This window comes from Halichoeres trimaculatus, unplaced genomic scaffold, assembly GCF_033239565.1.
Source record: "Halichoeres trimaculatus isolate MK-OKI-2021-1 unplaced genomic scaffold, fHalTri1.1 fHalTri1_scaffold_9, whole genome shotgun sequence".
NCBI classification, from domain to species: domain Eukaryota; kingdom Metazoa; phylum Chordata; class Actinopteri; order Labriformes; family Labridae; genus Halichoeres; species Halichoeres trimaculatus.
This window is the reverse complement of record NW_027437188.1, coordinates 30511138-30528040: the sequence shown is the minus strand read 5'-3', so window position 1 is coordinate 30528040 and position 16903 is coordinate 30511138. Positions and strand designations below refer to the sequence as shown.

The following is a 16903-nucleotide window of genomic DNA, read 5'->3' as shown; positions in this document are numbered from 1 at the left end:
TGAAAAGTCAAACACATTAAATAAGATCAGTGACGACCTGCGTTGTCTGCACTTCACGACAGATGTGTAACTTCCTGGTGACAACAGAGATTATCTGTTGGTTTAATGTGTACAGCTTCAGGCAGAACTATAAAAAAAGGAAATGTATTTACAGATGAACAGTGCAGAAAAACATCTCCTGTCCTATAACATCAACAGATGCCAGACAGCTACAACGCACACAGGATACAGAGGAGTGACTCAGCCTAACACACTCATCATTACGTTGTTACTCCACACAGCACGCTGGTCAGCACACAGGTTAACTCTAGAAAACAACATTTTTATTCAATTTAAAAGCTAAATTAACATCTTATTATCCTGCAGAGTGCATACTGCAGTGTAAGAGGCTTGGACAGTATCCTTCATACAGGGCTGTGTGTAAGGTTGGCTGTGTCTTTGGCAGACCAGTCGAATGTTGCGTAATTTGCTCCTGGCTCCAATTTTGTCATCCAGTGTAGGTGGAGTGGGATTCTCTTCAAAATGTGATGGCGTATTTAAAGCATTTGTCATATTTTCAGATGTTTGACTCGATTGAATGTGCACTGACTGCTACTGCCACCATCAAGGGCCAGATAGTTAACATTCACTCAAAACCTTCCTGCTCTCAAAACCAGTGTTGGTGAATTTGCATGTGGAGGTCACATTAGAAGAGGTCGCTATTTCATGTGGTACTGCTTTTTTCACATGACACGAGGTCGAGTTTCCAAAAGTGTAGCAGGTATCGTTTCTGGCCTTCACTCTGTTTTTTTGTTTTGTTTTTTTTTTTGGTATGAGGAGTGCCTCATTTTTGGTGTCGATCCCATGGAGTGTGCAATGTTCACTATTCAGTTATTTCTCTGAAACCACATTGTAGTAACAGAGGGAGTACAGCATTTCTGAGATCAGGTGCTACAAGGGCCTTGTTAGTTTTCAAGTGTGTGTGCATATTAAACTCTCACTTTTTTAGTCTTCCTTAGACAACTATCCTAAATTGGCCTTTGAACTTGGTTCAGAGAAGGGACGCACAATATTATCGGCATGTTGTCAGTATTGGCCATACTGGCTTAAAAATAAAATATCAGATATAGGCCAACACTCCAAATTTCGCCGATATAATAAACAGATAAAATAATGGGCTGAAGATGCAGATATTTTTCTGAAGTTTTTGTGGTTTTGTTTGCACAGTTCAGATTTGGCAGTCCTATATTTGGCTCCTGTTTTAAGCTAAACTTGAATTTAAGAAGTAGTCTGTAAGGTACATGTATCTGACTACTATAGGCACAGTTAGCATTTGCTAAAGTAAACCATTTTATTCAAATTGGGTTTAATTACTGTGCAGTTGCAATTCTCATATTTTCCCTGTGAACAGAGGTTATGTTTACTGACCGTCAATTGTGAAATTGGTCAAATCTGTTCTGGTTGTAGGTATTATCATGCTTTTATCAGGAAGAGCATCATCCTAACCTTGCATTCAGTTTCTGAAATCCTACAGATCCATCTTGCCAGGCTCCATTGACCAACGATTTCACTCGGCTAAATTCTGACCACCCCAATCAAGGAAGAGCTGCAGGAACTCACAAGTGACGAGCAGATGAGCAGACGTGGCGTCAGCAAACTTTCATACTTGTCAGTGTTCCTTTGATTCTAAAGTTAACTGTACAAATATGGCAGTAGTCGTCTAAAGCCTTTATCACAGCTGTTTCTCGTGTTCTTGTAGTTGATTGTCTATTGTTTCTCAGTAGCGGCTCACATAAGCTACGTCATACTGTGGCTTGATGTGGATTGGTCTGTGGTGAGTGTGTCAATCAGATCAGTCATCCAATCACCAGCTGCCTCTCAAAACAAAACCAAAGAGATGCTACCCAGATGGACTAGTGAAATATTTTGGTGGCAGATATATGAAACTTTTAAGTAGGATTTATCTTTTTGATTTATTTATTATCATTTATTTATTATTATTGTCATAAATAAATATACAGTTTCAGGTATATATTTCTCCTCTTTCGCACAAGAAATGATTACGTAACAAATGTGATAAAAGTATGCACCATTATACAATATGCCACTTCCAATACAGAAGACAGTTTATGATCTCTTAAGTGTTGCGTGACAATCAAAATATGCTTGGCGGAGGTCTGCGCTCTCTGAGTGCTTTTCTAGTTCTATTGTCGACTTGTATCCATCATGCATTTGTTAGTAGCTGTTTTACAAGCAAATACTTACCGAGGTAAGTATTCATTTCAAGTCACAAAACTTAAGTGATTTGTGAAAGTTTTCATCATGCCTTCACAAAATGATTCTTAAAAAATAAAATAAACTTTGTTTTGCTGTGGCTGCAGCCATGAGTCAGTTGGGATGAGAAAAGAAAGAAAAATTGCACACAAGGCAATTTGGCTCTGGCTGGTACCCACCTCTACACTGACCTTTTTTTCTTAAGCTGTAGTCTACATGTTTACAGTGTGAAACACCAACGTCCACAAGCTCAGAATGGTTTTCATGTTAAACCATTTAAAGGAGACCTGATGCCCTGACCTTATCAGGAGTATTTGAGATCAGATGGTTGCATAATGTAAAAACAAATGCAGATGTGACAGCTGATCAATAAAATATGCTGTAAGCAATTTTTACACATCAACTGCACACAAACACTGTGACACTGAGGCCAATTTTCTCCTCAGGCCAAGAAAACAATTTTCCAGTGGAAAGCATGAATGTATTTTTTATTTCTATTTTCCCTGTAAATTTGCCCTGAGGTGGACTTTGACGTCTTTGAAGAACAATACGTGTGGGCTGTGATCAATAAAAACAAAGACACATCACAACGGGGCAAAGCACAAACAACAGATGGATGAAAAGATGAAACAGAGCCTGGTATTATCAATTTGTAGTCTTCACACGAATATCCTCCTTGGTGTTATTGAAATGGCACTGGATTGATGTTTTCATAGAAAATAATCATTAACAGAAGTTTCAAGTGTGAGTAAACATGATGCAGCTTCTGCAACTAGGTGGCTAAGCAACATTGGCTTTGTTTATCAGGATACCAGTTTGTTTATCAAATAAAATCAGTTTTTTAAAGTAACGATAACACTATGATGTGCATTGAGGTTATTTATGTATGTGCTCACACAATCATTATCTTTGTCACAGCACTTCAGGCAACTCAAACATGATGCCTTAATTCCAGTCTTGGCGTTATTAGGATTCACAAATTGACACAATTGTTTCTGATTGCACAGCTGAAAGCCATAACTAGGCTTTTATGAAATTAATACTTGATAGCTGATCTCATCTCAGGACAAAACAAAACAAAGAAGAGGCAGCATGAAAAGACAGCAAAAGGCAACAGTGTAAGGCGGTCGTGTGCCTAATGCAAAAAGTTCACGTGACAGACTGTGACTCAAATAAACGACACGTCATCTTTAGAAAATGACAAAAACATCATACCTCTATGAAACAGAACACTCCAATCCAACACCACTCTAGACAGCCAAAAGACTCTCAGACACACACACTCACACGCTTTCAGAGGAAGTGGGAAATGAGCTTTTATGAGCCAACATTGGAAAAATGATAAAACTTTCTCTGACTGTGCCATTTACCTGCTAGGAATCAATATCATAATAACAGAGAGTGAAGGTAATGTACGATAGGGTTGAAACAAATTGTAAATAGCCATAAATGTTTTTTTTATATACCAAGACCATTACTGAGAAAATGGAAATTATATTTGTGTGGAATAAAAAGCATTACCACAGCAGGCACAATTCCATTCAAGTCTAACCCACAGCATTTTTATCAGCACTCTAAACCCAGCATCCATTACTTACAACTACTGTTTGCTCTTTAAGACATGTTGAACACCAAATAAGAAATGGATTGGTTGAGTAAATCTGGAAAAAAACATCTCCAGCCAAGAGAGATGGGGATTGGTTTATGCGAATGAAATTAGGAGTTTTTACCCATAAACATATCAACAGGATACTTTCCAAGAAAAACCTTCATCCCAACCAAGCGACAACCTCCGGTCTAAGAAAACGAGACAATGTGGGAGTGCTAAAATCTGCTGTTTCTCGAGTGTCCATTTGAGACTGGCCCCGGAAGTCACATACACATCAAGCCAAAAAAAGCTGTTTTCACAGCAGAAATTAACCTATTTACAGCCTGGTCCAAAATACGTCTCCTGTCTGAGTCGCTAATTTTAAGATTAACTCAAAAGATTAGCTCAAGATTAACTCATTAGCAGCCAGCCATTTTCAGAGCATCTTGAAAGATTTTTCAAGACCCAAATAAAATTGTTTTCTGTGACTATGTTAACACCAAAACTACTTACGAAAAGGGGACTCTTCTTTTATGTCTTTCTTCCTGTTTTTGATTCAAAATCAGACAATTCTATGTTGTTTTTTTTATCACATTCATCTTGGGCGCTCCATCCTTTGATGCTCTGTATGATCTCTGCCGTCTTGTCTCTGGACTACTGCGACACATCCTCAGTTTCAGTTTCCTGAACTTTTCTGACTTTCAACGTCTCTCTATGCCTCTGTCATCTCACATCTTCTCCTCATATCCATGCTGAGCTCTCATCCAAAGAGCACACCGCTCTCACCCACAGTTGTTTTCGTGCATGATTTTGATTGACAAGGTCCACCAGACCTCGCCACTATAGACATCAATAGCAGTGAATATGGACATTTTAATATTGGCCAGTTGTAAAAACAACAATCTTCTCTTCTTCATGTATTCATTTGATCAGTCATGCACTACAATTTCGTAATGTTCTAGAATTCAAATTCTTTATTTGGGGACTTTAAGCAGATATGAGATTAAAATGCAGTTAATTAGATTAATTAATTACAAACTCTGTAATTAATTAGATATATTTTTTAATTGCCTGACACAACTAGTTTAAATGCATTAAGTCATACAAGTTTAAAGATCACCTAAATGTAAAGGGTGGAAATTAACTGACAAGGATTTTAGGGAAACAGCAGAAGTAGGACATAAGTTGTAGCACTCAGTGAAGAACCGATGTTTCGAGGGTGTCACCTAGGAAGATGAAAAGTAGGCCAGAGAGGCCGAGACGGGAGATGGTGGTGATAATAAGACAGACTCCTTTCTTGGTCATCCTCCACACACACACAAACACACAAACACACACACACACACACACACACACACACACCCTTCTAGCTTTTGCCACTCTCATCCATTCAGTCCACTCTATTTCTCAGTATTGGAGAAAAAGTGTGCCCTGCAATCCAGCCGAAAGACACCATCTGTTTCAGCTCTGGGTGACAAACTGGAGAGTGACTCAGACTCGGAATGTGGAAATGTGAAAAAACAAACTGAAGTGAGATTTCAGGAAGAATCTTAGTCTGTATTTATGGTAATGTATAACCATGTTAGGGCTATCTATATCACTGATCTATCATTTCCTCACTATTTAGTTTTTGGGACCTGAGCCCAAACATTCAAATCAATGTTCGCTCTGATGAGCTCTGACATCGCTAAATCTCTCCATGCAGCTTTATTCAAGCATCCCGAGGGGCTTTCTTTGTTCTAGGATAAAAAGTAAAGGTTTCCTACCTCCTCCCCTCTTGCTGTTAACAACATCCTGCAGGCCTGTGATGGCTTTTGTAAAGGATCTTCTGGTCAACACCAGCGTTTGTACCTGACATCAGAACAAGATATCTCCTCTACCAGCACAGAGAAGCTGGTTCCAAATGATTCCACACAAAATCAGAAAACCCTTGTGCAAGGGATTGCAGACTTCAAAGACACGCACAGACTAATCTGCTTTATATGGATGTTTCTGGGCCTCTATCATAGCCTCAATCATCAACTGAGCCGACTTAAACCATGGCTGAAAAAACAATGCTAATAGTGGATAATTATCAGCTTTTACTCCGTCTGCACTAGCTGCTCTATTCCCTCTCCCATCGCACACAGAGCTGGTGAATAAACACAATGGCATGAATAAATAATGACCCCACAATCCTCTTAAGGTCCCCAAATGGTGAGGGGAAAAAAAGACAAAAGTTTACTTTTGGTGTTTGAGAGCAAGCGGAGCCTGAAATTGTAAGCGACTCATTAGGGCTACATGTGGCTTGCCTGGGGCCTTGCTGAACAAAGATGGCACCATCCCCATCCTGTCATTCCTCTGCTCACTCTAGGCCTGGCCTAATAAAATTCTGAAGTATACCCTTAAGAAACAGCTCCATTCCTCTTAAAGACATTCAGGGTTTAAGCACAGCCTTAAAGACCATCACATCTTCCAATTTTTGTCTGGAGTTACATTTTTATGACAGAGCACAAGAGAATTCTCTGGTTGCCGAGAAGATCACCTTTGCTTGATTTGTGCTATTTAGCTTCCCTGTACAAACATCAGAGTAATATGTATGCTTTTATAATGAAGGAGCTTACCTCTGTCAAAACATTTCCTTCTCTCATCATGTTCTCCAGATATCTTACATAAAAGCCCACTGTTTTTCATTTCAGACACTTTGTCAGTGCTAAAGAATTGATTTGCCTGTGCCTCCCGACTCCCACCGAGTGCTTGACAGTTCAAAGGGCCATCTGAAGCATGATCTGTCAACAGGCTTGTGTTTCTAACTGCTTATATAATTCATTCTGAGGTAAAACTAAACAAGTCAGCGAGAGTTTGAAGCCTTGCAATAAGTTTTGTTTACAATGTATCTTGATCTGTTGGCAGCATTAGGAAAGCATCCCTTCTTCCTGTTTAATTAAATGGATTCCAGTGATGTGTGACAAGAAAATATAAAAGACGATAACTTATGCAGACAGAAAACACAGTTTCTGCAGTGTAATTGTGGAGACTTTGGTCGGAGCAAGGTAAACCAATTTCAATTCCAACTTTCCACTGAGGCGATGAATAAAAATGAAGCTGCCTGGGGTGGAAAGAGTTCCAGTTGCTGGTGATGGGAAACAACATGAGCTTCAGAGTTATCCTTTAAACATCAGAGGGGTAAATCAGAATGAGTTTGAATATATTTTTCCATTTCCCATTAATGTTAATGTTTTATATTAAGAACTGCAGAGTGAAGGCCCAATAAGCTGTAGCGTATTATTTATTGCAATGTAACGTCTCATTAAGGCTTTCAAAGGCACTGTTTTTAGGTGATTGCTTAACTTTTTTCTTTATATATTCTGTTTGGAAGATTTGATCCTACATGATCCGAGCCAATAACTAGAATTGAGGCCGATCAATGTTTAATTGATCACTTGCAGCTGCGAGAGCGTGACACAGTTTTAACTGCTTTGTTTATTGCAATCCGAATGTGGGATGTTTTGTTATCTGCAATACAAAACACTTTTATTTGCATTGCATCAAATAAATACATAAACCTCTTGCAGGCTGACTATCATATACACCCAATTTTCTGACACTACCCTGGGGTATGTATATCATGACCATGTGGGATGAAGGAATGATTCTATTTAATCACAATTCTGTTTTAATACCTGGTTTTCTTATTTTGTCTGTTGCATCGTGCAATATCTCTTCTTTACAACTCTCCCTGGACCACTTTTTATAAGTTGACCAAATTAATGGAAACTTTCTGGCCTAGCAGCATTTTGTGACCCTTAATCAAATCAGTTTTTATTGCTGTGGAGTTGTGATGAATCTGAACCGAAACTATATCTTCACAGGCTCCCAGATTGCATTTGGTTTGAGGGCCTTCTTCTTTTTTTTTCCCTCCCTACAGTGCTGCGTTTTCAGTGTCTTTCCGGTAATATTGACTTAAAAACAGACGATGCAATCTATAACTAGGGTGGCAACTGAATACAATTAAAATACCACAACAATTAAAGGCTGACATGGGATCGAAAACGCAGCAAGCATCCAATTAGTGCTGTACACGAACAAGCTGCAGACTGCAACCTCCTGCTAGGTGAAGTACACAGATATAATTCTTTAAAACTTCCACAAAGTCAAAATTACTTCTAATCTTCAGGGAAATCAGGGTCAGCAGGGTCTTTGCAAAGGCTTGAAAGCAAATCATTCAAACACCACTTAAACATACAGACAGGTTTTTTTCTCTCCTCTCACTCTCGAATAAACAGAAACCTCAGCCTTGCACAGGTCACACTCGATGGTGCCACACATCCTGTCTGTTTGTTATGCAGCAGCTGACTAGACAGAAGTTAACTTATTTTCTATTTCTTAAATTAAATTGTCCAACTTGACATTTATAAAAAACACAACAGCCTCAGGTGGCTCACTCATTCCTAACACGGTATGGAAATGTTGCTGTTGCTTGACTAAACTTCCCACTTGCACTTTAATGAAATGCTAAAAAAAGTGTTGCACATTCCACTGTAACCCACTCTGGTGCTCAGCAAGTCATAAGTCAGTTTAAATCATCCAAATGGCCCACAGTGTGGCTTTGAAATAACCTGGGAAATCACACTGCATCACTACAAAGGTTTGCGGCAAAAGCTGGCAATCCATTCAGCCAAGATAAGACTCTGTGTTTTCCAGAACACCTCAGGTGCGTTTGAATGTAAAAAGCTAAAATCTTGAGCCAAGTAACTTTCAGTACAGGAAAGATAATCTAAGGAACCTTTGAGCTGTCACGCTCAACAAGCTTTTAGAAACACAGGCTCTTTGTGGCTATGAGGATCTAATTTGTGCACCATTGTCATATTTAAGCATGCTTATCTTATTTTAATCAGGCACAACTGACAAACCCTCAGAACAAAAGCAGGGATGTTGCAAATTAGTAATCAGAGAATTATGCTCAAATTCAATCACCTGAGCTATCACATAAACAATCTTTTAACTGACTTGCTTCAAAGCTGCTGAGATGAAAAAGAAATCAAAATCCTAAATGCTGCAGTTACTGTTACCTGTCACCTGAATGTGTCCTATTTATTCCTGTTGTGTTCTCACACTGAAGTCCTTTGATATCAAAAACCGTTGTTTATATTCCTTCACTTTCAGATCATATATGATAAAAGCCTCACTAACCATTGAATACCTATGCATTTAAGTTAAACATCACTAACCCGTGTTTTTACTTGTGCATCTTTTGTAATTCCAGCAACCCTGAAAGCCGAGCACAGATTTTTATCAGAGACTTTGAAATACCTGAGGTGAGCACTAATGAGAGAAATCTCAGCATGAAAGTTCAGTTATTTCTATCTCATACAAGGGCAAAAGAACATTATGATCTCTGCTTCCTTGGCCTCAGTAACACCTGCTAATTGCTTTCAGAGAAGATAACTAGTTGTTCATGTGCATTTTCAGTGCCAGACTGCTGCACAAAGTATAAAAAATGAAAAAGGGAGAAGAGAATTAAAATGTGATCAGATCAGATTTGACATGATGCAATAGGATCTGTAAAATGATACTTTTTTTAACATAAGATTGGAAGTAACTAGCATTTTAAGACTTATACCATGTTTTATTTTGAAGCCGGACAGATTTTTCTATTATTCTATATTATCACACAGCTCATTTTAATACATACTTAAAAAATCAAAAGATCACACAAATTAAGCTGGTTGAATCTGGATGATGCATGATCTATTTAAAGAGGTCAGTTCATGAGTTGAAAACTAGAATATTTAACCACAGCCTTACTTCTTTTTTAAGAAGGGAGCGCATTCACTGAAAATATCATAAAACACCACAATTATGGAACTGACTGCATGTTGAATGGGTTTGCTGAGAGGGGAAAAGAAGCTACGAGACTGTGTAAGAATGATCCTCCATGGAGCAGGGCTCATCCGGCTCCATGTTGAGCTTTGAGCTATGTTGAGGCTCCTGAGCCTTGGTGGTAAGATGGGCCCTGATGTGCTGTTGGTTTAAAGAGTCAGAGGCTCTGGCAGGGAGCGGGCATGCAACTCCACAGATAACAGACCAAAACTGTCCACATGGGCCTCTAAAACCCAGCAAATTAGCCTGCAAATGAGCCAGAGAATATCTCCACTAATCCATGATCTGAGCGGAGACTCTGCCAAAAAAGTAAACAAATAAATAACTTCACAAGAAATACTGGGGGTGGAAATAACCACGGCTACGAGCTGGAAAACCACTAGTGATTTCTTTGAAGCATCATTTCGCCTGATATTCTGCTGCTCTGATGCCTCTGACCATCTCGGAACAAGCTACCATGTTGTGTTCAATGTGGATGCAGTGAAATTACAGATCCCAGTGTTACAGAAGGCAGTGTCCACAAGCCGCAAATGATCACAGTCTGTGTCTCTATCACAGATGCCAGGAGGCAATGATGCATCAAAATACCACTGTTTTACAAAAGCATTAATATTTGTCCCAACAGGGAACCCAACATGACCACCAGTCCTAACTGTGTAAATCACAAAATTGTTTCTGTGCTTCTTTGAAAACACAATATTCTATTCAGATATGTAATTTATCTCATGACATTGAAACTACCAGAAATCTGCAAATGAAAGAGGCATCTATACAAAGTATTATTTTCTATTTTATTTAGATTTCTTTTGATCTTTTGCAACTAAAACGTTTGTCATCCATTTAGTTGTGATAGAAATCAAGCGAAAAATTATTAAATGCAAATTCTCACACTGCCTCAATGGACATAAACCTACGAACCGATTCTTTTTTTTTTTTTTTAAACCTGACATAATTTTGAAATTTACTGACACATACAAATATTTAAAGCAAGACAGAGTAAAAATGTGTGAGGCAGTTGTGCAAGGTAAAGAGAATTACTACATAAAGCCAGGAAAATAATTCAAGGTAACCCTTGACGATTCATTTTCCTGACTCTCCATATGTGGCAGTTACAGTCGTTCACACCATGCTGTAACAAATTCATAATCTTATCATGTACTTATACAAAAAAGCCTCTTAAAGAGTGTTAAATGTTTTTAATGCATGAAAACATTTTAAGAAAACGCCTTGGAGATGATTTGACATCGTTTAAAGAGAAAAAAAGATGTTACACGTTTATTGTTGGCACGACTTTGAATTTAAGTCAATTTTATTTCAAACAGAAAACAAAAACCCTTGCATTTGAAGCTGACCAAACAATTAAAGCATGTATGGAAAATAAAAAATACTACCTAGTCAAGTTATGTCAAAATAAGACACTATAGCTGAAAGGCCACAATAATAAAGCCCATCTCTGTGGTCCTCCCTCACTGCCTGAAAAACATCCAAATAAATCCCGCCCTGTTTTCCTGAATGTGTCTCTTCTAATTGGAGGGTGGATTTCACCTCACCCTGCAGACTCCACACACTGAGGCAAAGCTCTGGGGAATCAGTTCAAAGATGAAACAAATCTTAAATGTGGAGTTTTGGCATCAAAGAAATTTGCTTATTCACCACAGGAGGGCGTGGCCATCAGTGGTGATGTGTTTTAATATGCACAGACTCTGAAATACAAGATCAGAGGGAGCAGGTTTTCAACCAAAGCTTAAACGCTGCCTGATTCAAGACATAAAATATCCTTATTTAGAGGATGTTTTCCTATTGTGATCCTTAGTTATCATGTATTTGTCATCACTGTACTGCAATGAGGAGATGATCAAACAGTTAATAATCCACACTGCTCATATAAAGCTGTTTTCAATAAGCACAACAGTAATGTTGCATGGGACTTTTTAAATCCTTTCACTTTTACTGGGATCATTTATAAGGAGATAAAGCATGTCGCTTCAGAGAGAAAAAGTGACCATTAGAATTCAATTTTAAAAAAAACTGAATTAACAGTTGGCCACGAGCCTTTTTTATGTCACAGAAAAGTGGGTGAAGACGAAAAGGGAACAATCATTCTTTCATCCCCATCGACATGGTGACGGGACCTGTGCTCCCAGTTCAGGTTTCAAATCTACAAGAGATTTGTTTTTCAAAGGCTGTCAACCTTTTGGGGTTTTGACACATTTCCATGAGGAACACCTGTCCCTCAAAGAAAGTTGTACCACGTTCAAAGATTCTGACACTGAGCACCACCCCCGAGCTCTTAACCTCAATCTTTCAACAATTCACAGTTCCTTCAAAGTCTCAAACCCTTCAACAAGTATCTGACACAGGTAGAGGGGGAGAAAATCCTCAAAATCCTTTACACTGTTCTTACTTACTACAAGAATCTTGTTTTTATATTCAGAGAGCGAAAGCACCAGTGTTTTTGGTAGAATTATTTACCATTTCTTTCTAGCACTTTTTATTTCTCAACCTCTTAAAGGTAGAATTTAAATCTCAGATTACGAATTCAGACTTTCATTGTGAAGCACTGAGATGAGTTTCTTTGCCATTACGAGGTAAGAGGATTTGTGTTGTAAACAGAAAGCCACATAAACAACCTCACAGAAACAAAGGCACATTACGTCTTAACATGAAAACATGAGGTTATCAGGAGTATTGAAAGGCAGACAACTCTTATCTGAACAGCTGTAAACAAATAAGTAGGAAAATGTAAAAGGAAAGCCCATGCGAGTTAAATCCACATGAAAGGACAGACGCTCTTCATCTGACAACCCAACATCAATAAAACACGCTCCTACCCCAGCTAAAAGGGCGATCACATCAGCACGTTAGCCTGTGTGTGCTTTGAAGGTAAAAATGCTGATTGATGACTGGGATTTAATCATGCAGAACAAAAAAAAGAATTGAATTAAGAAACCCGGCTATCATTCATCTTCAAGTCCTTTTTTTCTTTGAAACTTCAAATCATTAGTCATTGAGGGAGCCGCAAACGCGTGTTGTTCCTATTCTCACTTTGTGTGATAAAGACATGGCTTTGTGAGGCAGAAGATAAGGTATGGCCAATCACAAGATTTGAATTCTTTACTCTGCTACTGAGCATAGTGTGTGTGTGTGTGTGTGTGTGTGTGTGTGTGTGTGTGTGTGTGTGTGTGTGTGTGTGTATATATATATATATATATATATATATATATATATATATATATATATATATATATATATATATATATATATACATATAAAAGACTTTCCCCCCGGGGATAAAGTATTTTCTATTCTATTCTATTGTATGTTTATCTATCTATCTATCTATCTATCAATATATCTATCTATCTATCTATCTATCTATCTATCTATCTATCTATCTATCTATCTATCTATCTATCTATCAATATATATATATATATATATATATATATATATATATATATATATATATATATATATATATATATATATATATATAAATATATATATATTTATACACACACACATATATGTATAGGGGTGAGCATTGGCAAAACCTCACGATATGATACGCATTATGACACTTGGATCACGATATGATAATATCAGGATATCACGATATTGCGATACATCAATCAATTAATCAATCTTTATTTGTATAGCGCCAAATCATAACAAACGTTATCTTAAGACACTTTACAAAAACATTTACAGGTCTAGACCTGTAAATGTGAATAAAATTTATATTGCGATATTCTACCCAGTAAACTATTTGATTGAAAACAACTTTTCTATTTTATTGTGGCTATACACTTAACTTGAAAACATAAAGTGTATCAAGTTTGACAATTAAACTACTGAGACATCAAACTAATGTTGCAAAAAGTTATTGGCTGACAGAAGTGGTCAGTTAGTGAAAATGAAAAATGCCACTTTGTTTAATCAATGTTACTCATAAAAATCTAACATTGTACAGAACATGACTATGATTATTGTTTTATCAGTCTCTCACACTGTAAAAACAAAACTTAAAATCATTTTAAACTAACTTACTCAAGAATACAGAGAAAACATTTATGTTTACAGCATCGAAACCCACAGAATCGAGTTTGGGAATAAAATACTTATGGACAACATACAAAGGAGCAGCTCTTCTGCACCATCTATTGCAGTGGAGGTGCAGAAGCGGTATGGTACTCAAGACTCACCTAAAATATGAATTCTTATTTTCACAAAACATCGATATTAAGAGTTAAAATAACTATATTTCATCACAGGTTGAAGTATCGAGATATATTGCTGTATCAATATTTTTTCACACCCCTAAAAATATATAAGTTGTATGAACGTCATCTTAAATGCATCCTCTTTTGACCAAAATAAAGTCACTCTCCAGTGCAACCAAAGCACAAAAACAGCAAATGTGCAACTGCCATCTTTTTTGGATACCTGTGAGAAATTCTGAATCAGTCTCAAGATATCACTGAGTACTTTGTAGAGCACAGATGGATGTGGATCCATCAATCAATACAAGACATTGTGTTGGCTGCGATCACTTCAATACTTCTGCCATGAGAGCTACAAATGTAACATCTGCTGTCAGAGCTGCAAACGTCTCAAGACTGGCTGGTTATGAAACAGATTTTAATAAAATTAAACTGTATGAAGTCATCCTGCCTTCGCTACCGGCTATTAACTAATATATCATGATTGTCTTTGCTATTTATTTTCTTTTAATCATTAATAGTCCTTTATAATGTATAGTTTTCACTGATTGTTTTTATTTCCACTCGGCTGTGCAGCACTTTGAGCAGCTGCTTCCACCTGGGAATGGTTTTAAGTTGAGCTGGTAGATTTAATAATACTAAAGACACCTCTTTTCTTTGAAATACAATAACAGTATTCTTGTTATTCTTTAACAGACTGGTAAGTTATAGAAGAAACTGCAAAAAGAAAGACCTTTTTATCATTTTCACTCTGCTATAACACGACCTTCATTCCAGTTATTGCCTCATTGAAAGCCACATACATTTAAGAAAACGTATTGTCATGATTTGCAGAGGAGTGTGTTCTGCTAACAATCAATGAGCAGCTCAGAGCTTGTGGAGGGACATTTACTCAAAGATTTTTTTTTGCTGCAGTTCCTTGAGGCTCGGCCCTGAAGCTAAGCCAACAGCTTCCAGGGTTGAGTAATGATGAAAAAATAATCTCTTCTCAAAATTAAATATCGTACACTTATGACGCACACTGAAATATTTCCTTCCAAAAACAACCTAAAGAAAAAGGAAATTCTACCATGATGACTAAACTGCGACACTGACCTTCCACTGCAACTCGTAACAATTTGTTGGTTTAAAATAAAGCAGTATCACTCAGACAAACATCTTTCTATCAATAAGGGCTGTGTCGGTCTCATTGAGTTATATTTCTCTGCAGGTTAGGGAACACATGAAAAACAATAGTCCCTCAGCAGGCTGTTGTGGCTATCTCTAGCGCCGGCTCCTTGCGGCTACAGAAATGTTACAGTCTCGCCGTGACAGTGGGGACAGCTGGGATTAGAGCTCACATCTGGATAAACTTTAATGGGGTAAAGCCTACGAACAGCAGCCCCTCTCCCAAAACCAGCAGGCCGGTCTGGCCTCCTTGCTGTTCAGCCTCTGCCGGATGTGCAATGACTCAGCAGTCACAAGCTGCTGGAGGTGTCCTCAAGGGGCTCCCTAGGGACCAGAGGCATGCTGGGAAAGAGACACACATACCTATGCACGCTGCATGAGCGCATTTTAAACACCATCTCGCCAAACACATGCACAGGGGATTCATCTTCATCCACAAAATACAGAATACGACACTGCTTCCTGGTTGATGTGATTACTTAGCCAATCCTCCACAGTGACCTGAACAGTTGATCAGTCTGTAGGGATACAATTAGTCCACACAACTACATGTTTCCAATCATGTCTTGTCCGAGTATCATGAAGTAGATCAGAGCGTCAATAAAAGAAGCAACCAATTTTATCTTCATATCACAGCTGGAGTAAATCTTTAAATATAGAAAGTCATTATCAGCAAGGCTTCCTATTCCCGGGATATATTGGATGCCTCAGAATCACTTGAGCATCGAGAAAATTGTTCCAAATCGCTATCGCTTATTTGCATGCATTAAAACCAGGGTCAAGTAAGTCACATGTGAGGAGGGGGAGAACTGCCCAGCAGCTTGAATACATTAAAGCAGAGCAAATGGTTTGTTGATTTAAAGAGATTAAAGCACACACAAGCAGGCCTGCTCGATGGATTTTAATTAACTTGCCATATATAAATTGCATGTTATCAGGCATTACTGAATTAAATGCTGAATACAAGTGCTCTTTCTGCTTGGCTGAGTTGAATAAAAAGCTACTCACAATCTCGGTTGGGTCTCACAGATGTAGCATGATGATGCAGCAACGGGTGCTCTGAATAAATTCCAGCACACCAGCCCCTTAACAGCCATCTGAGGAGATTCTCTTTAATTATGTACAATACAGCCAAATTCAAGTCCCCTGGCATCTCAGATGATCAAGCAGAGGGATGCCACGTTCTCTCCCTGAGTCATTCGGGCAAATGGATTCCACTTCCAAGAGTCATTTCTGTCAGTTATAATAAGAAGCTAATACATAATATGACACACTCTGAAATGCAAAACTATTCACAGGGTTCTCTGGAAGGCTGTGCAGGGCAATTAGAATTTTGCCGCTAGGCCCTTGATGAGTTCTTCTATCTCTGTAATATCCTGGGAACACATCATAAATCTGCCAGTTATATGCATGATTTAGGTTTGTATTCAGCTTTGCAAAGTTTAAAACAGAATTCTAAGTTTGCTGCATAAATCGTACACGAGTTATAAAGGTAGAGATGGATCCAGGTAAACAAACGCAGACAGGAGTGGGCATCACAGCCAAAAGGGCGAGGAGGATAAAAGAAATCTGTCTGTCTCCTTCTAACTCCTCACAAGAGCTTGTTCTTACTGTGTACGCATATCAAAGCAATTACAAGTTGTAACCAAATTTACCAACAAATGAGCTATTGGGAACTGATCTGAATTTCCAAACAGCGTTTCTGTTCCCAAACTGTTCTCATGAATTTATGGCTCACTAATCACACAATTTGAATAACAGCATCTTCAGCAGAACTGCTATTATCTCCTGGCATTTTACAGCACTTGAC

The 16903-nt window shown here is 38.1% G+C and overlaps 1 protein-coding gene across 11 annotated transcripts in view; it reads right to left on the bottom strand.

Annotated features, from left to right (window-relative positions):
- The window catches only part of tenm4 (teneurin transmembrane protein 4), a 223760-nt gene that overhangs the window by 102215 nt on the left and 104642 nt on the right, over window positions 1-16903 (bottom strand). The window lies entirely within an intron of this gene.